Below are 25,130 nucleotides of genomic sequence, written 5' to 3'. Positions count from 1 at the left end.
CCTGAAGTCTCGGACGCTGAGCTAAAGTCCAAACGGTCTGGAGGACCGGTTTGGCAAAATGTAACTTCTCCTGAGAGGAGTAGGTGAGGACGTGTTTCTCGTTGAAGGAACAGTATGCGTCGATTCATCCTAGGGTTTTAGGGAAAATCTGAAAGTCAAAACCACATAGTCCGAAGAGTGTCAAAACTGATTTTACTTCACATTTTATCTATCTATTTTCTAAACTCTATTTTGTAGGAAACTAACATTTTTTTGGTTGAAGTTTCAGCCTTGATCGGTCAACCGAACCTCTGGATCGATCGACCAGACCTCCAAGCAAACAGATTCGATTTACAATAAGTTGATCGGGTTCGACCAAGGGATTGGTCAACCGAACTATGGGTTTAGTCAATCGAGCAGTGGATAAGCATCAACGTGGTTAGGCTGGGTTGATTAGACCAGATAAGCCAACAAGAAAAGTGGGATCGATCAACCAAACGGTGGGATCGATCGACCGAACGAAGGCTCTATCTAAATCGACAGAATCTAGACGGGAAGCTAGGCAGGTTAGATCGATGATGAGTTATTTAGAATTACCAAATTCATTTTGGGGATATGCTCTGGAAACATCAATGTACATTCTGAATATGGTACCTTCTAAATCAGTACCGTTTACTCTCATGGAATTACAGAATGGGCGTAAGCCTAGTCTGAGTCATATTCAGATATGGGGTAGTCCGGCACATGCTCTGAAGGGAGATACTGACAAGTTGGAATCACGTACAGAAGTTTGTCTATTTGTAGGACATCCTAAGGGAATGAAAGGTGGTTTGTTTTATAATTCTAAAAAACAGAAGATCATTGTTAGCACCAATGCTCGATTTTTAGAGGAAGATTATGTAATGAACCATAAGCCCATGAGTGAAATTGTTCTAGAAGAAATGCGAGAGGACACGCCTACTTTAGTACCAACAGTGCAAGATGAAATATTACAAGAAACTGCAACATGTATCACAAATGATACACAACAACAGATAGTGTCTCGTCGTAGTGGGAGGGTTGTTAGACAACCTGAAAGATTCATGTTTTTCAGAGAGTCGTCGGACTTGGTCCCAGGTAAACATGAACCTGATCCCAGAACATATGACGAAGCACTCCAAGATATAGATGCAGCATCTTGGCAAAGAGCGATGAATTCTGAAATAGAATCTATGTATTTTAATAAGGTCTGGGAGCTTATAGAACCACCAAATGGTGTAAAAGTCATTGGATGTAAATGGATCTACAAAAGGAAAAGAGGGACATATGGGAAGGTGGAAACCTTCAAAGCAAGGCTTATTGCGAAAGGGTACACTCAGAAAGAGGGAATCAATTATAAGGAAACTTTTTCACCAGTGGTCATGCTTAAGTCTATCCGGATACTCTTATCCATTGCCGCTCATATGGATTATGAGGTTTGGCAAATAGATGTCAAGACAGCTTTCCTTAACGGAAGTCTTGAAGAAAACATCCATATGAAGCAACCAGAGGGATTTATTGAAAAAGGCAAAGAGCATCTAGTGTGTAAGCTCAATCGATCGATTATGGACTGAAGCAAGCTTCAACATCTTGGAACATCCAGTTTAATAAAGTAATCCAATCATATGGATTTATTCAGTGTCCGGATGAGTCTTGTGTATACAAGAAGTGTGATGGAAATGTGGTGGTAAATCTTGTACTATACGTAGATGATATTTTGTTAGTTGGAAATAATATCAAAGTGTTGTCGGAAGTAAGGGTATGGTTGTCCAAGCAATTCGATATGAAGGACTTAGGAGAATGCGCACATATTCTTGGGATCAAAGTAATAAGGGATCACAAGAAAAGGATGTTGTGCTTGTCCCAAGCTTCATATATCGATACAATCCTTGCTCGTTTTAGCATGCAAGACTCCAAGTAAGGTTTTCTACCTTTTAGACATGGAGTAGCTTTATCTAAAGAGATGTCTCCGAAGACATCAAAGGAGATAGAGGACATGAAGGCAGTTCCTTATGCTTCGGCTGTCGGAAGCCTAATGTATGTTATGTTATGCACAAGATCGGATATCTGTTTTGTCGTAAGCATGGTTAGCAGATATCAAAGTAACCCTGGACAAGGACATTGAACTGTTGTAAAGTATATATTAAAGTACCTGAGAAGAACTAGAGATTATATGCTAGTTTACCAAGCAGATGATTTGCTCCCTGTAGGATACACGGATTCTGACTTCCAATCAGATAGGGACAATAGTAAGTCTACATCAAGCTATGTGTTTACTTTAGGAGGTGGAGCCATTGCATGGAGGAGTGTTAAGCATAAATGCGTTTCAAACTCAACCATGGAAGCTGAGTATGAGGCAGCCTCTGAGGCAGCCAAAGAAGCTGTATAGCTTAGGAACTTCCTAATGGACTTAGATGTGATTCCTGGTTTGCACAAAATTATCACAATTTATTGTGATAATAGTGGTGCAGTAGCAAACTCAAAGGAACCACGAACCCATAAGGTGAGTAAACACATAGAGTGCAAGTACCACCTGATACAAGACATCGTAAAGCGAGGAGAAGTTGTTGTCACCAAGATTACATCAGCAGATAACCTGGCAGATCCTTTCACTAAGGCCCTTCCGGCGAAAGCTTTTGATTGGCATGTTGAAGGAATGGGAATCAGATGTATGACAGCGTTTATGACAGCATAGTCTTTTAGTATAAGTGGGAGATTGTTAGAGTGTATACTAAAAGCCTAGCTTTTTGTAAACATTTATTTTGAAATAAAGAATCACATTGGTCAAATGTCTACATTTATATGCTAAGTGTAGTTGTTTAATTAATTTATATTGTAGATAACATGAAGTGTGGTGTCACATACAGAAGATTATGTTATCAATTCCTTATAAATTATAAACAGTAGCTCACAACTAAGATGGAAATGAACAAACCATTGAAATAGTCGTAGTGTAATTTGGTATTAGTTTATCTTAACTATAAAATTACACTAGTACACTCTGAGTGTATTGAGCAAGACCATTTAAGGTAAGTTCTTTTTATATTGACTGCATAAAAGAGCAAGACCTTTGTTATTATGAAAGTGTGTGCTCTTAATCATGATATAATAACAAGCACATATACTCAATATTCATTTCTTTAATTTATCAAAGGGTGTGATTTAGTTCAATAAATTAATTCGCCCGATAAGTTGGGAAATGGTATTATTTATATTGTGTGCTGTTGATTATAGAATGAAACTGTATCCTAGTAATCTAGGTTGATGATGTCCCCTTGAGGAGCTCATAAGGATTGTCATATAAACCCTACAGGTGGACTTAGTCCGACATGACGATAAGGTTGAGTGGTACTACTCTTGGAGCTATATATTAATTAAGTGAGTTGTCAATAACTCATTTAATTAATGGGCATTCTATATCTTAAACACAGGGAGATTAACACACTCATGATAAGAAGGAGACCATATAATAATATGGGATTGGTGTGGTAGTTCAATAATAACTCTTTAGTGGAATGAGATATTATTGATGAACTCGAGTTGGGTGTTCGGGGCGAACATGGGAAGCTCAAGTTCATCGGGAGACCAAAACCAATTCCTCCTCTCGGTCCCTGTCATAGCCTCTTATTTATAAAGTGTTATACCCGCCTATACCCACCTTAAGGTGGCCAACCAAGCCTAGCTTGGAGCCCAAGCTTGGGCCGGCCAAACCGAGGTGAGATGGTTTAAAGAGGTGGTCGACCCTAGCTTGAACCCAAGCTTGGTGTGGCCAGCCACAATAAATTAAAAGGATTTGATTTTTTAAAATCTTTCTTATGTTGAAGTTATGGTTTTAAAAGAGAGTTTAAAATTTTAATCTTTCCTTTTATAGTTTTCTACAAAAGATTAAGAGAAATGTTTGATATCTTTCCTTATTTGTAGTTAAAAGGAAGATTTTAATTTTTGATAAAACTTTCTTTTTGTAACCATCCTCATGATTTAAAAGAGAGTTTTAAAATTTAAATCTTTCCTTTTATAGTTTCTACAAAAGATTAAGAGAAAATATTTGATATCTTTCCTTATTTGTAGATTGAAAGAAATATTTTAATTTTGAAAAAACTTTCCTTATTGTAATCATCCACATGTTTTAATAGAGAGATTTTAATTTATAAAAGTTTCCTTTTATAACCAACCATGAAGGGAATTTTTAAAGAGAAATTTTTTTTAAAAAAATTCGGAAATAAATTAGGAAGTTTTAATTTTTGTTTAAAACTTTCCTTGTTTGGAGGATGTTGAGGTGGCCAGCCAAATAGAAACAAGAAAGGAAATTTTAATTAAATTTTCCTTTCATTGGCAAAGAGGATAAGGAAGGTTTTATTTAAACTTTCCATATTTTCCAAAGACCAGGGAATATAAAAGAGAGGGTAGAGGTGTCTCACCTCATAATAACCTATCATCTATTCCTCTCTCTTTTCTTCCTTGGTGTGGGCGGCCCTCTTCCTTCTCCTCTCTTCCTCTTGTGGCTGAACCTCATCTTCTCTTAGAGTTCTTGTGGTGGCCAGATCTTTCTTGGAGAAGAAGGAGAGAAAGGAGGCTTTGTTTCTAGCATCCCTTGGAGCTTGGTGGTGGTGGCCGAACCTCATCTTCTCTTGGAGTTGACCTGGTTGATTGAGTTTGAATTGGGTCAAGCTCGAGTCTTGATGTTTGGGTTTCGATGTTTGACAATACATGAAGACAACACATGGAGATTGCAGGTGCAATTGTTCGTGTGGGGAGATTGTGAAGGAGAGTCAAGTAGGTCAAGGTTGACTGGATACTTGACTGGAAAGTCTTAGTGAGTGAAGCTAGGCAGAAGGAAAGTCCTGGTGAGTGAGGCCAGGCAGATGAGAAATCCTAGTGAGTGAAGCTAGGTGAAAGTCCAGGTGAGTGAAGAAGAGCAGTTGAAAATCCTGGTGACTGAAGCCAGGTGAAAGACCTAGTGAGTGAAGCTAGGCAGAAGAAAATTCTAATGAGTGAAGCCAGGTGAAAGATATAGTGAGTGAAGTTAGGCAATAGAAAAATTCTGGTGAGTGAATCCAGGTGAAAGTCCTAGTGAGTGAAACTAGGCAGAAGTGAAAGACCTAGTGAGTGAAGCTAGGCAGTAGGAAAATCCTGGTGAGTGAAGCCAGGTGAAAGTCCTAGTGAGTGAAGCTAGGCAGAAGAGAAGTCCTAGTGAGTGAAGCTAGGCAGAAGGGAAGTCCTGGTGAGTGAAGTCAGGCACAGAGAATCTAGATGGATCAAGTTTGATCAGACATCTGGTGTTGGGAAGTCCAAGTAGGTCAAAGGGATTGACCGGATACTTGGCACGAGGAGAAAAGTCCAAGTGGGCCAAAAGGATTGACCGGACACTTGGTGAGGGAGTACTAGCAGGTCAAGGGTGATCAGATGCTAGGCGTGATGTACCAACAGGTCATGGTTGACCGGATGTTGGTGTAGGGGACTTTGGACTTGTTTTTGGGCAAAAACAGGAGCTGGATCGATCAGCCGATCGATTGGCTCATTCCCAATCGATCGGCCGATCGATTGTGTGAGTCCCCGCGACAAACCTCATCCCAATCGATCAGTGGATCGATTGGGAAGAAGTGGCGCATGAACAGAAAGCCTCCCAATCGATCAGCCGATCGATTGGGAGCCTCCAATCGATCAGCCGATCGATTGGGAGCCTCCAATCGATCGGCTGATCGATTGGGAGCTTCGATTTTGCGCGACAAGCCCTGGATCGATCCTGGCGAATCCCAAGAGCACAGAGGCGCTCTGGATCAATCGGTCGATCGATCCAAAGCCTCCCCGATCGATTGGGAGCAATCCAATCGATTGGGATTTGACCGTTGGCGCAGGATATAGCCGTTGTCGAGCTCTTCCTTCGCCAAGGCTTACACTGTTCATCTCCGATCTTCACAGCAGCTTCTCCACAGTGTTTTTCCACTCTCACCGCCAGTTCTTGAAGGATCTTGGAGAGACATCCAAGTCAAGAGGCGTGACTACAACAAGAAGAATAAGCTAGGGTTAGGGCTTTGATTGCATATCTTGTAAGATATTTCTTGTATTTGTCTTCCCTTTCTTTTTTGTTGTATTGAGAGTATTGTAAGGCTTCTCCGCCTTCGGTAGTTATCGAGAAGGTGTGTTTTTCATAGTGGAGGGTGTGTGAGTGTGTGGATCCTTGGATTAGTCACCTCTTCTTGAGGTGGATATCAAGTAAATCCCTAGTGTTAGCGTTGAGTGTTGTTTCTTATATTTTCCGCACCCCCCCCCCCCCTCTCTAGCTACATTTTGGTCCCAACAAGTGGTATCAGAGCAAGGTTGCTCTTCACCGGAATCATCGCCAGAAGGGGCAAAAAGTTAGAGGGTGAAGAAGTTAGAGCAAAATTCTACAAGTCGAAGACTTCATCAAAAGGCTCAACTTCAAGATGGGATTCCAAGATGGACTTGGATTCGATACAAGGGTGCCTCCACCATATGTATCCACGAGTTTCAATTCTTGAAAATTAAGAATTGAAAATTTTCTTATGATGGAGATAGAGCAATGGTTTGCTCTCATGGAAGGCTTCGAAGCTCCAAGAAATTAAAAAGACAAGATCCTCAAGAAAAGCAAATGGAGTCAAGAACAAATTCAAAGGTGCGAGGCGAATGACAAGGTAACCAAATTATTGGTTAACTTATTGCCAAGCACAATTCTTTGCAAAATTGGAGAATTTGAAGATGCGAAAGAATTATGGAGAAAGTTGTCAAAGCTTCATGAAGAACCCTCCACTATACCAAATCAAGACAAATCCAAAGAGGGCAACTCGTTGGAGCAAGACCAAGAGCAAGAGGACTACGAAGTTGAGAGATGCTCAACTTCCTAAGAAGAGGTCCAAGAAGTTTCATCTTCAAAGGAATACAATGAAAAGGGCAAAGAAAGAGCATACTCTTTGTTCCATATACAAGAGGAAGATGAAGAAGCCTCCACCTCTAGGATTGAGGGGGAGAGACCTTTGTTGACATCGGATCAAGAAGAAGGATAAGCTTCTACATCCGGGTCAAATGGAGAAGAAGACAATGCATCCTCCAAAAATCAAGAAACATCAAATGGAGGATCAAGTGTCATCCCTACATGTGAAGGTATAAATTGTTTAATTAAAAATAAAAATCACATTATATGTTTTGAGTGTAGGGAACATGGGCATTATAAGAGCAAATGCCCTAAATTGGCCAAGAAAAAGGATCAAGTGACACTAAAGGGCAAAGAGAAGCCCAAAGAGACCGCTCCCGGAACCAAGAAGAGCAAGGAGCACATTGTGTGTTTTTCTTGCAATCAAAGGGGACACTATCAAAGTCAATGTCCAAAGGGGAGGAAAGCGGTCAAGGCACAAGGAGAAATCATGTGTCAAGGGGGAGCCTCCAAAGTAAAACGAAAGATATCATTTATTGAGTCTACCCCTTTAAATAATGGCAAAAAGCATGCTAGTTCTAATTTATATCATTTTAATGCTATTTACCATAAAAATAGGGAGCATGATAGCATTAAAGAAAAACATATGGCTCTCCATTCTAAGACTACAATACCTAGATCTAGGAAGGTAGATAAAAGGTTAGGCAATAACACTAAGGACCATAGTTATAATCCTAGAAATAAAAATGCTCAAAGATTTAAAGAAAAATCAAAATCTAGGAATTTATAGAAAGAAAATCAAGTCTTGAGGTCAAGACTTGATAAATTAGAAAAGACCCTAAAAAGGATGGAAAATATCCTAAAAGGGTAAAATGAGCAAAACCTAGGTTTAGCACTACAAGGGTCATCCACGGGCCATAGGGCTTTGGGATACAAACCTAAAACCAAAATGGATGTGCCTTCTTACCATATGGCTCCATATAATTATAGAACCAACCCTAGGTCAAAAGGTCAAGTCAAAAATACAAGGGAAGTTATCCCTTGGAGTATTTTTGAAACAAAAGTGACTAAGACTTCTAAGAAGTCCAAGAAAGTCACTAAGAATGACACAAGGGAAGCAATTCTTAGGGTTGACCTAGAAAAAGTGACCAAGGCTTCTAAGTAGCCTAACAAGGTCACTAGGAAGGTATCTAGGGAAGTTATCCCTATTGAATACCTAGAGCATCCAAGGAGCACCAATAGGTTTTTGGTTCCTAGGAGTATTTTCTCTACCCCTTAGATGGGTTAGAGAGTGTCAACTCTAATTGAAAGGGTAATTAACCCAATCATGATGAAGTTGACACTCTAAGAGCATTTTCAAGGTTATTGTTAACCTTTGAAAATGATAAGGATTAACGGTTACTCTTGGAGAGAGTAAAATGGGTCATATTTTAAGAAATTGGATGAAATTTTAAAGTGACACAAATTGGGAAATCATAAGAACTACCAAGTCGGGATTTTGGTATGTTCTTAGGGAATTAAAGGCAACTTAAGCCTTAACTTAATGTGTTACTCTTTAAAAGAGTAAATTGTGCCAAAAATTTGAGGAATATATTTAATTTAAATTGGCACAAAATTAGGAAAATCAAAAGAAATGTCAAAATTGAATTTTGGCATTTTCTTGGGAAATAGTGGGCAATCTAGGTTTTAAATTTTAAATTAGCTAAGGATTAAGGATACTTAGATAGATAATCTAGGTATTTCATTTAAGCTAATTTCCCATGCGTTGTTTGCCCATCATATGTCATGACATCATATTTATTCTTGCACTCATGGCTTATTATGAAAAATACAAAAATACCATGTCATGTCATACATACATCATGTAGTCATAGGAAATTTGCTTTTGAAAATTATTTATCTTTGATGTATGCCATAACGCATCATGCATTATTTTAATTTCTTGCAAACTAAGGACAAATGGCATTTATTAACAAGTAACATCCTTGGTGGATGTTCCTAACCTCAAAATACCTAGATAGATATGCATGATCCCTAGATTAGGGCAAAACCGAAGTTTGCATCTCACAAAAGGACTATAAGGTGATTTGTGTGTGTTTTCATACACAAAAAATACAAGTGAGATGTTAGGATGATGAACAAAACTCAAGATGTTGATTTAGTGTATTTTTTTAGTTTTAAATTCATCAAAACACATAGTTATGTGTTTTCCAATCATTGGGAAAGCTAATGTACAAGTCATGTGCATTGAGCCCAAAGAACATGGTAGGATATTGGTTTGAAAAATGATTTTAAAATACTTTTAGAAAACCTTGGTGAAGACTATCTTTTGATAGTAATCATCATTGATAAGTTAAACACAAGCTAGAAGAAAACACTAAAGTTTTTACAAGTTGTCAAGTTTGTATCAATCTTTAAAAATATGAAGTATTTTCTTAGAAAACTATTTTTCTATGATAAAGTATGCCCTAAGGAATGTCTACATGAATTTTCATGATTTTTCGATTCTTGCAGAATTTTAGGGGAGTTTCTGAAATTCACTGAAATAAGTTTTCAGGTTTTCAGAACTCCAATCGATCACCCGATCGATTGGAGTGCCTCAATCGATCGGGCGATCGATTGAGAGGAGTTCTCCCACAGGCAGAAGCTCGCTGGATCGATCAGTTGATCGATCCACGCAGTCTGAATCGATCAGTGGATCGATTCAGAAGGGTTCAATCGATTGGGACCCAACTCCAATCGATTGGGGATGCTGCATTTGGCTGGGAAAGCTTGATTTCAGCATTTTGAACCACCTTTAGTCAAGGTAACCATTCCTTACCCCTCAAAACACCTTTGTATACATTTATGGGGAGTTTTCATGATGAAAACAAGGACGGATTGGTCAAGGAAGACTAAGTAGAGGTTTAGGTTGAGCTTTAGTTTCAATATTAAATTTTTGAACCTCAAAACTTCTAAATTTGGGTTTCCTAAAGGTTCAGGGATTCTAAGTCATTGTTGGTGCAATGACAGAAGTTACGTGCATGTCTTTATGGGGAGTTACTCTTTAAGGACATGAAAATTTATTTTTCATACACCTTGGAAGGTCGTTAACCTTCTTTAGCGAAAATGCTCAAGGTTGAGCATTCGAATGTAATGGAGAGTGGATATCTTCATTATTCAAGTGGTGTATGCTCACGAATGAGCTTTTGATGACAATGAAGGGTATGAGACCTTCATTTGAATCGTGTATGAATAAACCAAGTGGTATATGCTCAAGGATGAGCGTTAAGAATAATGAAGGGTATGGGACCTTCGTTATTGTGTTGTGAACAATGAGTGAAGTTGAAAACAACGTTGGGTAACTCTTCAGGGGGAGAGTTTTTGATGTGTGCCAATAGGGGGAGAATGTAGGGTTAAGTTAGGCCTTCATTACCTAAGAGGGAGGTTGCCCTCTAGAAAAGGAGGAGAATAGAGGGAATCCTCATTCATATATTGGCATGAAGGAAGTTGAGGCTATGGAATTAGCCTAACTTAATGGAAGTATTGTCAAACATCAAAAAGGGGGAGATTGTTGGTGTAATATTCCCTAGGTCAAAGTTGACCTGGTTGACTGAGTTTGAATTGGGTCAAGCTCGAGTCTTGATGTTTGGGTTTCGATGTTTGACAATACATGAAGACAACACATGGTGATTGCAGGTGCAATTGTTCGTGTGGGGAGATTGTGAAGGAGAGTCAAGTAGGTCAAGGTTGACAGGATACTTGACTGGAAAGTCCTAGTGAGTGAAGCTAGGCAGAAGGAAAGTCCTGGTGAGTGAAGCCAGGCAGATGAGAAATCCTAGTGAGTGAAGCTAGGTGAAAGTCCCGGTGAGTGAAGCCGAGCAGCTGAAAATCATGGTGAGTGAAGTCAGGTGAAAGACCTAGTGAGTGAATCTAGGCAGAAGAAAATCCTAATGAGTGAAGTCATGTGAAAGATATAGTGAGTGAAGCTAGGCAATAGAAAAATTCTGGTGAGTGAAGCCAGGTGAAAGTCCTAGTGAGTGAAGCTAGGCAGAAGTGAAAGACCTTGTGAGTGATGCTAGGCAGTAGGAAAATCCTGGTGAGTGAAGCCAGGTGAAAGTCCTAGTGAGTGAAGCTAGGCAGAAGAGAAGTCCTAGTGAGTGAAGCTAGGCAGAAGAGAAGTCCTAGTGAGTGAAGCTAGGCAGAGGAGAAGTCCTAGTGAGTGAAGCTAGGCAGAAGGGAAGTCCTGGTGAGTGAAGTCAGGAACAGGGAATCTAGATTGATCAAGTTTGATCAGACATCTGGTGTTGGGAAGTCCAACTAGGTCAAAGGGATTTACCGGATACTTGGCACGAGGAGAAAAGTCCAAGTGGGCCAAAAGGATTGACCGAACACTTGGTGAGGGAGTCCTAGCAGGTCAAGGGTGACCAGATGCTAGGCGTGATGTACCAACAGGTCATGGTTGATCGGATGTTGGTGTAGGGGACTTTGGACTTGTTTTTGGGCAAAAACAGGAGCTGGATCGATCAGCCGATCGATTGGCTCATGCCCAATCGATCGGCCTATCGATTGTGTGAGTCCCCACGACAAACCTCCTCCCAATCGATCAGTGGATCGATTGGGAAGGAGTGGCGCATGAACAGAAAGCCTCCCAATCGATCAGCCGATCGATTGGGAGCCTCCAATCGATCGGCTGATCGATTGGGAGCTTCGATTTTGCGCGACAAGCCCTGGATCGATCAACCGATCGATCCAGGCGATTCCCAAGAGCACAGAGGCGCTCTGGATCAATCGGTCGATCGATCCAAAGCCTCCCCAATCGATTGGGAGCAATCCAATCGATTGGGATTTGACCGTTGGCGCAGGATATAGCCGTTGTCGAGCTCTTCCTTCGCTAAGGCTTACACTGTTCATCTCCGATCTTCACAGCAGCTTCTCCACAGTGTTTCTCCACTCTCACCGCTAGTTCTTGAAGGTTCTTGGAGAGACATCCAAGTCAAGAGGCGTGACTACAACAAGAAGAAGAAGCTAGGGTTAGGGCTTTCATTGCATATCTTCTAAGATATTTCTTGTATTTGTCTTCCCTTTCTTTTTTGTTGTATTGAGAGTATTGTAAGGCTTCTACGACTTCGGTAGTTACCGAGAATGAGTGTTTTTCATAGTGGAGGGTGTGTGAGTGTGTGGATCCTTGGATTAGTCACCTCTTCTTGAGGTGGATACCAAGTAAATCCCTAGTGTTAGCGTTGAGTGTTGTTTCTTATATTTTCCGCTGCATTTCATCACAAGAAACAAGCAACGACGATCACGAGATCGCGCCGAGCTATTCACCCCCCCCCCCCTCTATAGCTACATTTCGGTCCCAACAAGTGGTATCAGAGCAAGGTTGCTCTTCACCGGAATCATCGCCGGAAGGGGCAAAAAGTTAGAGGGTGAAGAAGTTGGAGCAAAATTCTACAAGTCGAAGACTTCATCAAAAGGCTCAACTTCAAGATGGAATTCCAAGATGGACTTGGATTCGATACAAGGGTGCCTCCACCATATGTATCCATGAGTTTCGATTCTTGGAAATCAAGAATTGAAAATTTTCTTATGATGGAGATAGAACAATGGTTTGCTCTCATGGAAGGCTTCGAAGCTCCAAGAAATTAAAATGGCAAGATCCTCAAGAAAAGCAAATGGAGTCAAGAACAAATTCAAATGTGCGAGGCGAATGACAAGGTAACCAAATTATTGGTTAACTAATTGCCAAGCACAATTCTTTGCAAAATTGGAGAATTTGATTATGCGAAAGAATTATGGAGAAAGTTGGCAAAGCTTCATGAAGAACCCTCCACTATACCAAATCAAGACAAATCCAAAGAGGGCAACTCGTTGGAGCAAGACCAAGAGCAAGAGGACTCCGAAGTTGAGAGATGCTCAACTTCCGAAGAAGAGGTCCAAGAAGTTTCATCTTCAAAGGAATACAATGAAAAGGGCAAAGATAGAGCATACTCTTTGTTCCATATACAAGAGGAAGATGAAGAAGCCTCCACCTCTAGGATTGAGGGGGAGAGACCTTTGTTGACATCGGATCAAGAAGAAGGATAAGCTTCTACATCCGGGTCAAATGGAGAAGAAGACAATGCATCCTCCAAAAATCAAGAAACATCAAATGGAGGATCAAGTGTCATCCCTACACGTGAAGGTATAAATTGTTTAATTAAAAATAAAAATCATATTATATGTTTTGAGTGTAGGGAACATGGGCATTATAAGAGCAAATGCCCTAAATTGGCCAAGAAAAAGGATCAAGTGACACTAAAGGGCAAAGAGAAGCTCAAAGAGACCGCTCCCGGAACCAAGAAGAGCAAGGAGCACATTGTGTGTTTTTCTTACAATCAAATGGGACACTATCAAAGTCAATGTCCAAAGGGGAGGAAAGCGGTCAAGGCACAAAGAGAAATCATGTGTCAAGGGGGAGCCTCCAAAGTAAAACGAAAGATATCATTTATTGAGTCTACCCCTTTAAATAATGGCAAAAAGCATGCTAGTTCTAATTTATATCATTTTAATGCTATTTACCATAAAAATAGGGAGCATGATAGCATTAAAGAAAAACATATGGCTCTCCATTCTAAGACTACAATACCTAGATCTAGGAAGGTAGATAAAAGGTTAGGCAATAACACTAAGGACCATAGTTATAATCCTAGAAATAAAAATGCTCAAAGATTTAAAGAAAAATCAAAATCTAGGAATTTATAGAAAGAAAATCAAGTCTTGAGGTCAAGACTTGATAAATTAGAAAAGACCCTAAAAAGGATGGAAAATATCCTAAAAGGGTAAAATGAGCAAAACCTAGGTTTAGCACTACAAGGGTCATCCACGGGCCATAGGGCTTTGGGATACAAACCTAAAACCAAAATGGATGTGCCTTCTTACCATATGGCTCCATATAATTATAGAACCAACCCTAGGTCAAAAGGTCAAGTCAAAAATACAAGGGAAGTTATCCCTTGGAGTATTTTTGAAACAAAAGTGACTAAGACTTCTAAGAAGTCCAAGAAAGTCACTAAGAATGACACAAGGGAAGCAATTCTTAGGGTTGACCTAGAAAAAGTGACCAAGGCTTCTAAGTAGCCTAACAAGGTCACTAGGAAGGTATCTAGGGAAGTTATCCCTATTGAATACCTAGAGCATCCAAGGAGCACCAATAGGTTTTTGGTTCCTAGGAGTATTTTCTCTACCCCTTAGATGGGTTAGAGAGTGTCAACTCTAATTGAAAGGGTAATTAACCCAATCATGATGAAGTTGACACTCTAAGAGCATTTTCAAGGTTATTGTTAACCTTTGAAAATGATAAGGATTAACGGTTACTCTTGGAGAGAGTAAAATGTGTCATATTTTAAAAAATTGGATGTAATTTTAAAGTGACACAAATTGGGAAATCATAAGAACTACCAAGTTGGGATTTTGGTATGTTCTTAGGGAATTAAGGGCAACTTAAGCCTTAACTTAATGTGTTACTCTTTAAAAGAGTAAATTGTGCCAAAAATTTTAGGAATATATTTAATTTAAATTGGCACAAATTTAGGAAAATCAAAAGAAATGTCAAAATTGAATTTTGGCATTTTCTTGGGAAATAGTGGGCAATCTAGGTTTTAAATTTTAAATTAGCTAAGGATTAAGGATACTTAGATAGATAATCTAGGTATTTCATTTATGCTAATTTACCATGCGTTGTTTGCCCATCATATGTCATGACATCATATTTATTCTTGCGCTCATGGGTTATTATGAAAAATACAAAAATACCATTTCATGTCATTAATACATCATGTAGTCATAGGAAATTTTCTTTTGAAAATTATTTATCTTTGATATATGCCATAACGCATCATGCATTATTTTAATTTCTTGCAAACTAAGGACAAATGGCATTCATTAACAAGTAACATCCTTGGTGGATATTCCTAACCTCAAAATACCTAGATAGATATGCATGATCCCTATATTAGGGCAAAACCAAAGTTTGCATCTCACAAAAGGACTATAAGGTGATTTGTGTGTGTTTTCATACACATAGAATACAAGTGAGATGTTAGGATGATGAACAAAACTCAAGATGTTGATTTAGTGCATTCTTTTGAGTTTTAAATTCATCAAAACACATAGTTATGTGCTTTCCAATCATTGGAAAAGCTAATGTACAAGTCATGTGCATTGAGCCCAAAGAATATGATTGGATATTGTTTGAAAAATGATTTTAAAATGCTTTTAGAAAACCTTGGTGAAGACTATCTTTTGATAGTAATCGTCATTGATAAGTTAAACACAAACTAGAAGAAAACACTAAAGTTTTTACAAGTTGTCAAGTTTGTGTCAATCTTTAAAAATATGCGGTATTTTCACAGAAAACTACTTTTCTATGATAAAGTATGCCCTAAGGAATGTCTACATGAATTTTCATGATTTTTTGATTCTTGTAGAATTTTAGGGGAGTTTCTAAAATTCACTGAAATAAGTTTTCAGTTTTTCAGAACTCCAATCGATCACCCGATCGATTGGAGTGCCTCAATCGATCGGGCGATCGATTGAGAGGAGTTCTCCCACGAGCAGAAGCTCGCTGGATCGATCAGTAGATCGATCCACGCAGACTGAATCGATCAGTGGATCGATTCAGAAGGGTTCAATCGATTAGGACTCAACTCCAATCGATTGGGGATGCTGCATTTGGCTGGGAAAGCTTGATTTCAGCATTTTGAGCCACCTTTAGTCAAGGGAACCATTCCTTACCCCTCAAAACACATTTCTATACATTTAAGGGGAGTTTTTATGATGAAAACAAGGACGGATTGGTCAAGGAAGACTAAGTAGAGGTTTAGGTTGAGGTTTGGTTTCAATATTGTATTTTTGAACCTCAAAACTTCTAAATTTGGGTTTCCTAAAGGTTCATGGATTCCAAGTCATTGTTGGTGCAATGACAGAAGTTACGTGCATGTCTTTAGGGGGAGTTACTCTTCAAGGACATGAAAATCTATTTTTCATACACCTTGGAAGGTCGTTAACCTTCTTTAGCGAAAATGCTCAAGGTTGAGCATTTGAATGTAATGGAGAGTGGATATCTTCATTATTCAAGTGGTGTATGCTCACGAATGAGCTTTTGATGACAATGAAGGGTATGGGACCTTCATTTAAATCGTGTGTGAATATACCAAGTGGTATATGCTCAAGGATGAGTGTTAAGAATAATGAAGGGTATGGGACCTTCGTTATTGTGTTGTGAACAATGAGTGAAGTTGAAAACAACGTTGGGTAACTCTTCAGGAGGAGAGTTTTTGATGTGTGCTAATAGGGGGAGAATGTAGGGTTAAGTTGGGCCTTCATTACCTAAGAGGGAGGTTGCCCTCTAGAAAAGGAGGAGAATGGAGGGAATCCTCATTCATATAGTGGCATGAAGGAAGTTGAGGCTATGGGATTAGCCTAACTTAATGGAAGTATTGTCAAACATCAAAAAGGGGAAGATTGTTGGTGTAATATTCCCTAGGTCAAAGTTGACCTGGTTGACTGAGTTTGAATTGGGTCAAGCTCGAATCTTGATGTTTGGGTTTCGATGTTTGACAATACATGAAGACAACAGATGGAGATTGCAGGTGCAATTTTTCTTGTGGGGAGATTGTGAAGGAGAGTCAAGTAGGTCAAGGTTGACTTGATACTTGAATGGAAAGCCCTAGTGAGTGAAGCTAGGCAGAAGGAAAGTCCTGGTGAGTGAAGCCAGGCAGATGAGAAATCCTAGTGAGTGAAGCTAGGTGAAAGTCCCGGTGAGTGAAGCCGAGTAGCTGAAAATTCTGGTGAGTGAAGCCAGGTGAAAGACCTAGTGAGTGAATCTAGGCAGAAGAAAATCCTAATGAGTGAAGCCAGGTGAAAGATATAGTGAGTGAAGCTAGGCAATAGAAAAATTCTGGTGAGTGAAGCCAGGTGAAAGTCCTAGTGAGTGAAGCTAGGCAGAAGTGAAAGACCTAGTGAGTGAAGCTAGGCAGTAAGAAAATCCTGGTGAGTGAAGCCAGGTGAAAGTCCTAGTGAGTGAAGCTAGGCAGAAGAGAAGTCCTAGTGAGTGAAGCTAGGCAGAAGAGAAGTCCTAGTGAGTGAAGCTAGGCAGAGGAGAAGTCATAGTGAGTGAAGCTAGGCAGAAGGGAAGTCCTGGTGAGTGAAGTCAGGCACAGGGAATCTAGATGGATCAAGTTTGATCAGGCATCTGGTGTTGGGAAGTCCAAGTAGGTCAAAGGGATTGACAGGATACTTGGCACGAGAAGAAAAGTCCAAGTGGGCTAAAAGGATTGACCAAACACTTGGTGAGGGAGTCCTAGCAGGTCAAGGGTGACCAGATGCTAGGCGTGATGTACCAACAGGTTATGGTTGACCGGATGTTGGTGTAGGGGACTTTGGACTTGTTTTTGGGTAAAAACAGGAGCTGGATCGATCAGCCGATCGATTGGCTCATGCCCAATCGATCGGCCGATCGATTGTGTGAGTCCACGCGACAAACCTCCTCCCAATCGATCAGTGGATCGATTGGGAAGGAGTGGCGCATGAACAGAAAGCCTCCCAATCGATCAGCCGATCGATTGGGAGCCTCCAATCGATCGGCTGATCGATTGGGAGCTGAGATTTTGTGCGACAAGCCCTAGATCGATCAGCCGATCGATCCAGGTGATTCCCAAGAGAACAGAGGCGCTCTGGATCGATCGGCCGATCAATCCAAAGTCTCCCCAATCGATTGGGAGCAATCCAATCGATTGGGATTTGACCATTGGCGCAGGATATAGCCGTTGTCGAGCTCTTCCTTCGCCAAGGCTTACACTGTTCATCTCCGATCTTCACAGCAGCTTCTCCACAGTGTTTTTCCACTCTCATCGCCAGTTCTTGAAGGATCTTGGAGAGACATCCAAGTCAAGAGGCGTGACTACAACAAGAAGAAGGAGCTAGGGTTAGGGCTTTCATTGCATATCTTGTAAGATATTTCTTGTATTTGTCTTCCCTTTCTTTTTTGTTGTATTGAGAGTATTGTAAGGCTTCTCCGCCTTCGGTAGTTACCGAGAAGGAGTGTTATTCATAGTGGAGGGTGTGTGAGTGTGTGGATCCTTGGATTAGTCACCTCTTCTTGAGGTGGATACCAAGTAAATCCCTAGTGTTAGCGTTGAGTGTTGTTTCTTATATTTTCCGCTGCATCTCATCACAAGAAACAAGCAACGACGATCACGAGATCGCGCCGAGCTATTCACCCCCCCCACTCTTTAGCTACATTTCGGTCCCAACAAGTGGTATCAGAGCAAGGTTGCTCTTCACCGGAATCATCGCCGAAAGGGGCAAAATGTTAGAGGGTGAAGAAGTTGGAGAAAAATTCTACAAGTCGAAGACTTCATCAAAAGGCTCAACTTCAAGATGGGATTCCAAGATGGACTTGGATTCGATACAAGGGTGCCTCCACCATATGTATCCACGAGTTTCGATTCTTGGAAATCAAGAATTGAAAATTTTCTTATGATGGAGATAGAGCAATGGTTTCCTCTCATGGAAGGGTTCGAAGCTCCAAGAAATTCAAAAGGCAAGATCCTCAAGAAAAGCAAATGGAGTCAAGAACAAATTCAATGGTACGAGGCGAATGACAAGGTAACCAAATTATTGGTTAACGTATTGCCAAGCACAATTCTTTGCAAAATTGGAGAATTTGAAGATGCGAAAGAATTATGGAGAAAGTTGGCAAAGCTTCATGAAGAACCCTCCACTATACCAAATCAAGACAAATCCAAAGAGGGCAACTCGTTGGAGCAAGACCAACAGCAAGAGGACTCCGAAGTTGAGAGATGCTCAACTTCCAAAGAAGAGGTCCAAGAAGTTTCATCTTCAAAGGAATACATTGAAAAGGGCAAAGAAAGAACATACTCTTTGTTCCATATACAAGAGGAAGATGAAGAAGCCTCCACCTTTAGGAATGAGGGGGAGAGACCTTTGTTGACATCGGATCAAGAAGAAGGATAAGCTTCTACATCCGGGTCAAATGGAGAAGAAGACAATGCATCCTCCAAAAATCAAGAAACATCAAATGGAGGATCAAGTGTCATCCCTACACGTGAAGGTATAAATTATTTAATTAAAAATAAAAATCACATTATATGTTTTGAGTGTAGGGAACATGGGCATTATAAGAGCAAATGCCCTAAATTGGCCAAGAAAAAGGATCAAGTGACACTAAAGGTCAAAGAGAAGCTCAAAGAGACCGCTCCCGGAACCAAGAAGAGCAAGGAGCACATTGTGTGTTTTTCTTACAATCAAATGGGACACTATCAGAGTCAATGTCCTAAGGGGAAGAAAGCGGTCAAGGCACAAGGAGAAATCATGTGTCAAGGGGGAGCCTCCAAGGTAAAACGAAAGGTATCATTTATTGAGTCTACCCCTTTAAATAATGGCAAAAAGCATGCTAGTTCTAATTTATATCATTTTAATGCTATTTACCATAAAAATAGGGAGCATGATAGCATTAAAGAAAAACATATGGCTCTCCATGCTAAGACTACAACACCTAGGTCTAGGAAGGTAGATAAAAGGTTAGGCAATAATACTAAGGCCATAGTTATAAGCCTAGAAATAAAAATGCTCAAGGATTTAAAGAAAAATCAAAATCTAGGAATTTATGGAAAGAAAATCAAGTCTTGAGGTCAAGACTTGATAAATTAGAAAAGACCCTAAAAAGGATGGAAAATATCCTAAAAGGGTAAAATGAGCAAAACCTAGGTTTAGCACTACAAGGGTCATCCACGGGCCATAGGGGTTTGGGATACAAACCTAAACCAAAAAGGATGTGCCTTCTTACCATATGGTTCCATATAATTATGGAACCAACCCTAGGTCAAAAGGTCAAGTCAAAAATACAAGGGAAGTTATCCCTAGGAGTATTTTTGCAACAAAAGTGACTAAGACTTCTAAGAAGTCCAAGAAAGTCACTAAGAATGACACAAGGGAAGCAATTCTTAGGGTTGACCTAGAAAAAGTGACCAAGGCTTCTAAGTAGCCTAACAAGGTCACTAGGAAGGTATCTAGGGAAGTTATCCCTATTGAATACCTAGAGCATTCAAGGAGCACCAATAGGTTTTGGGTTCCTAGGAGTATTTTCTCTACCCCTTAGATGGGTTAGAGAGTGTCAACTCTAATTGAAAGGGTAATTAACCCAATCATGATGAAGTTGGCACTCTAAGAGCATTTTCAAGGTTATTGTTAACCTTTGAAAATGATAAGGATTAACGGTTACTCTTGGAGAGAGTAAAATGTGTCATATTTTAAGAAATTGGATGTAATTTTAAAGTGACGCAAATTGGGAAATCATAAGAACTACCAAGTTGGGATTTTGGTATGTTCTTAGGGAATTAAAGGCAACTTAAGCCTTAACTTAATGTGTTACTCTTTAAAAGAGTAAATTGTGCCAAAATTTTGAGGAATATATTTAATTTAAATTGGCACAAAATTAGGAAAATCAAAAGAAATGTCAAAATTGAATTTTGGTATTTTCTTGGGAAATAGTGGGCAATCTAGGTTTTAAATTTTAAATTAGCTAAGGATTAAGGATACTTAGATAGATAATCTAGGTATTTCATTTATGCTAATTTACCATGCGTTGTCTGCCCATCATATGTCATGACATCATATTTATTCTTGCAATCATGGCTTATTATGAAAATACAAAAATATCATGTCATGTCATACATACATCATGTAGTCATAAAAAATTTGCTTTTGAAAATTATTATCTTTGATGTATGCCATAATGCATCATGCATAATTTTAATTTCTTGCAAACTAAGGACAAATGGCATTCATTAACAAGTAACATCCTTGGTAGATGTTCCTAACCTCAAAATACCTAGATAGATATGCAAGATCCCTAGATTAGGGCAAAACCATAGTTTGCATCTCACAAAAGGACTATAAGGTGATTTGTGTGTGTTTTCATACACATAAAATACAAGTGAGATGTTAGGATGATGAACAAAACTCAAGATGTTGATTTAGTGCATTCTTTTGAGTTTTAAATTCATCAAAACACATAGTTATGTGTTTTCCAATCATTGGGAAAGCTAATGTACAAGTCATGTGCATTGAGCCCAAAGAACATGGTTGGATATTGGTTTGAAAAATGATTTTAAAATGCTTTTAGAAAACCTTGGTGAAGACTATCTTTTGATAGTAATCATCATTGATAAGTTAAACACAAACTAGAAGAAAACACTAAAGTTTTTACAAGTTGTCAAGTTTGTGTCAATTTTTAAAAATATGAAGTATTTTCATAGAAAACTATTTTTCTATGATAAAGTATGCCCTAAGGAATGTCTACATGAATTTTCATGATTTTTCGATTCTTGTACAATTTTAGGGGAGTTTCTGAAATTCACTGAAATAAGTTTTCAATTTTTCAGAACTCCAATCGATCACCCGATCGATTGGAGTGCCTCAATCGATCGGGCAATCGATTGAGAGGAGTTCTCCCATGAGCATAAGCTCGCTGGATCGATCAGTAGATCGATCCACGCAGTCTGAATCGATCAGTGGCTCGATTCAAAAGGGTTCAATCGATTAGGACCCCACTCCAATCGATTGGGGATGCTGCATTTGGCTGGGAAAGCTTGATTTCAGCATTTTGAGCCACCTTTAGTCAAGGTAACCATTCCTTACCCCTCAAAACACATTTGTATACATTTAGCGGGAGTTTTCATGATGAAAACAAGGACTGATTGGTCAAGGAAGACTAAGTAGAGGTTTAGGTTGAGGTTTGGTTTCAATATTGAATTTTTGAACCTCAAAACTTCTAAATTCGGGTTTCCTAAAGGTTCAGGGATTCCAAGTCATTGTTGGTGCAATGACAGAAGTTACGTGCATGTCTTTAGAGGGAGTTACTCTTTAAGGACATGAAAATCTATTTTTCATACACCTTGGAAGGTCGTTAACCTTCTTTAGCGAAAATGCTCAAGGTTGAGCATTGGAATGTAATGGAGAGTGGATATCTTCATTATTCAAGTGGTGTATGCTCAGGAATGAGCTTTTGATGACAATGAAGGGTATGGGACCTTCATTTGAATCGTGTGTGAATATACCAAGTGGTATATGCTCAATGATGAGCGTTAAGAATAATGAAGGGTATGGGACCTTCGTTATTGTGTTGTGAACAATGAGTGAAGTTGAAAACAATGTTGGGTAACTCTTCAGGGGGAGAGTTTTTGATGTGTGCCAATAGAGGGAGAATGTAGGTTTAAGTTAGGCCTTCATTACCTAAGAGGGAGGTTGCCCTCTATAAAAGGAGGATAATGGAGGGAATCCTCATTCATATATTGGCATGAAGGAAGTTGAGGCTATGGGATTAGCCTAACTTAAAGAAAGTATTGTCAAACATCAAAAAGGGGGAGATTGTTGGTGCAATATTCCCTAGGTCAAAGTTGACCTGGTTGACTGTGTTTGAATTGGGTCAAGCTCGAGTCTTGATGTTTGGGTTTCGATGTTTGACAATACATGAAGATAACACATGGAGATTGCAGGTGCAATTGTTCATGTGGGGAGATTGTGAAGGAGAGTCAAGTAGGTCAAGGTTGACTGGATACTTGACTGGAAAGTCCTAGTGAGTGAAGCTAGGCAGAAGGAAAGTCCTGGTGAGTGAAGCCAGGCAGATGGGAAATCCTAGTGAGTGAAGTTAGGTGAAAGTCCCTGTGAGTGAAGTCGGGCAGCTGAAAATCTTGGTGAGTGAAGCCAGGTGAAAGACCTAGTGAGTGAAGTTAGGCAGAAGAAAATCCTAGTGAGTAAAGTCAGGTGAAAGACCTAGTGAGTGAAGCTAGGCAGTAGAAAAATTCTGGTGAGTGAAGCCAGGTTAGAGTCCTAGTGAGTGAAGCTAGGCAGAAGTGAAAGACCTAGTGAGTGATGCTAGGCAGTAGGAAAATCCTGGTGAGTGAAGCCAGGTGAAAGTCCTAGTGAGTGAAGCTAGGCAGAAGAGAAGTCCTAGTGAGTGAAGCTAGGCAGAGGAGAAGTTCTAGTGAGTGAAGCTAGGCAGAGGAGAAGTCCTAGTGAGTGAAGCTAGGCAGAAGGGAAGTCCTGGTGAGTGAAGCCAGGCACAGGAAATCCAGATGGATCAAGTTTGATCAGACATCTGGTGTTGTGAAGTCCAAGTAAGTCAAAGGGATTGACCGAATATTTGGCACGAGGAGAAAAGTCTAAGTAGGTCAAAGGGATTGACTGAACACTTAGTGAGGGAGTCCTAGCAGGTAAAGGGTGACCAGATGCTAGGCGTGATGTACCAACAGGTTATGGTTGACCAGATGTTGGTGTAGGGGACTTTGGACTTGTTTTTGGGCAAAAACATGAGCTGGATCGATCAGCCGATCGATTGGCTCATGCTCAATAGATCGGCCGATCGATTGGGTGAGTCCTCGTGACAAACCTCCTCCCAATCGATCAGTGGATCGATTGGGAAGGAGTGGCGCGCGAACAAAAAGCCTCCCAATCGATCAGTCGATCGATTGGGAGCCTCCAATCGATCGGCTGATCGATTGGGAGCTGTGATTTTACGTGACAGGCCCTGGATCAATTAGTCGATCGGTCCAGGCGATTCCCAAGAGCACAGAGGCGCTCTGGATCGATCGGCCGATCGATCCAAAGCCTCCCCGATCGATTGGGAGCAATCCAATCGATTGGGATTTGACCGTTGGCGCTGGATATAGTCGTTGTCGAGCTCTTCCTTCGCCAAGGCTTACACTATTCATCTCCGATCTTCACAGCAGCTTCTCCACAGCGTTTTTCCACTCTCACCGCCAGTTCTTGAAGGATCTTGGAGAGACATCCAAGTCAAGAGGCGTGACTACAACAAGAAGAAGAAGCTAGGGTTAGGGCTTTCATTGCATATCTTGTAAGATATTTCTTATATTTGTCTTCCCTTGTTTTCTTGTTGTATTGAGAGTATTGTAAGGTTTCTCCGCCTTCGGTAGTTATCGAGAAGGATTGTTTTTCATAGTGGAGGGTGCGTGAGTGTGTGGATCCTTGGATTAGTCACCTCTTCTTGAGGTGGATACCAAGTAAATCCCTGTGTTAGCGTTGAGCGTTGTTTCTTATATTTTCCGCTGCATTTCATCACAAGAAACAAGCAACGACGAGCACAAGATCGCGCCGAGCTATTAACCCCCCCTCCCCCTCTAGCTACATTTCGGTCCCAACAATAATATCTCCCTCTTGAACGACAATTTTGAGTTTTCATATTTTGAAAAAAAATCATTTTGAAAGACTCATTTCAAAAATATTTTTAGGCTCTCTTGTAAAAATATAATTAAGATATTTTAAAAATTTTCAAGACTTAAAATATTTCTACAAAATCAAGATATAGAAGAATTAATGCTTTTAAAAATTTCAAGTAATTTTCTAAAAGTTATTTTCAAAAATATTTGTCATGAAATTAGAGTTTCTTAAAAACAAATTTGTAAAGATTTGCAAAGGCTATTTATCAAACATCCTTTTCAAGGAGTTTTTCAAAGTAAGTAACATAATTTTTCAAAGGAATTTTTCAAATATTTTTCAAAACATAATATTTCAAAATATTTTTAAAAGTATGATTTTGAAGAATATTTTGAAAAAGAGAATATTTGAAGTCTAAACTTTTCAACCCCTTTTTAAAGATATATAATTTTAAAAAAATATTTTATTTTAAATCTCTTTTCAAAATATATCTTTCAATAGAATCTCTCCCCCTTAACTAGACACTCCTTAAAATATCCTTGTTACCCACATATGTATCTAAGGGTTTTGAGATATCATGGTTACACTGCAATAAAAACCCTCATAGACATCGGTTTTCCACTGTTGTCTATTACATTTTCGACCGATGTCTATGAAGCCGATGTAAAAGGTTTGTCATTTTAGACATCGGGTTAAAATCGGTGTAGTATCACTTAACGACACCGGTGTTCGAATCGGTTATTAACCGGTGTAGTATCACTTAACGACACCGTTTCATCAACGGTGTAAAATCGATGTAATATTATATGTTAATAACACCAGTTTTGGCAGCGGTATACGACCGATGTAATATTAGTTAATAATACCGGTTTTGCAGTGGTGGAAAATCGATGTAATATGGGTATTTTTTAACAGCACAAATTTGATTTCCGAAACAATGAAAAACCGACAGTAACCAAAAAAAATACACAAATATTCACAAATTACACAAATATTCTTCATTCAACAGTATCCATAAAATACACAA

This window comes from Zingiber officinale, chromosome 4B (genome assembly GCF_018446385.1).
Source record: "Zingiber officinale cultivar Zhangliang chromosome 4B, Zo_v1.1, whole genome shotgun sequence".
Lineage (NCBI taxonomy): Eukaryota > Viridiplantae > Streptophyta > Magnoliopsida > Zingiberales > Zingiberaceae > Zingiber > Zingiber officinale.
Note: the sequence above shows the minus strand (reverse complement) of the source record.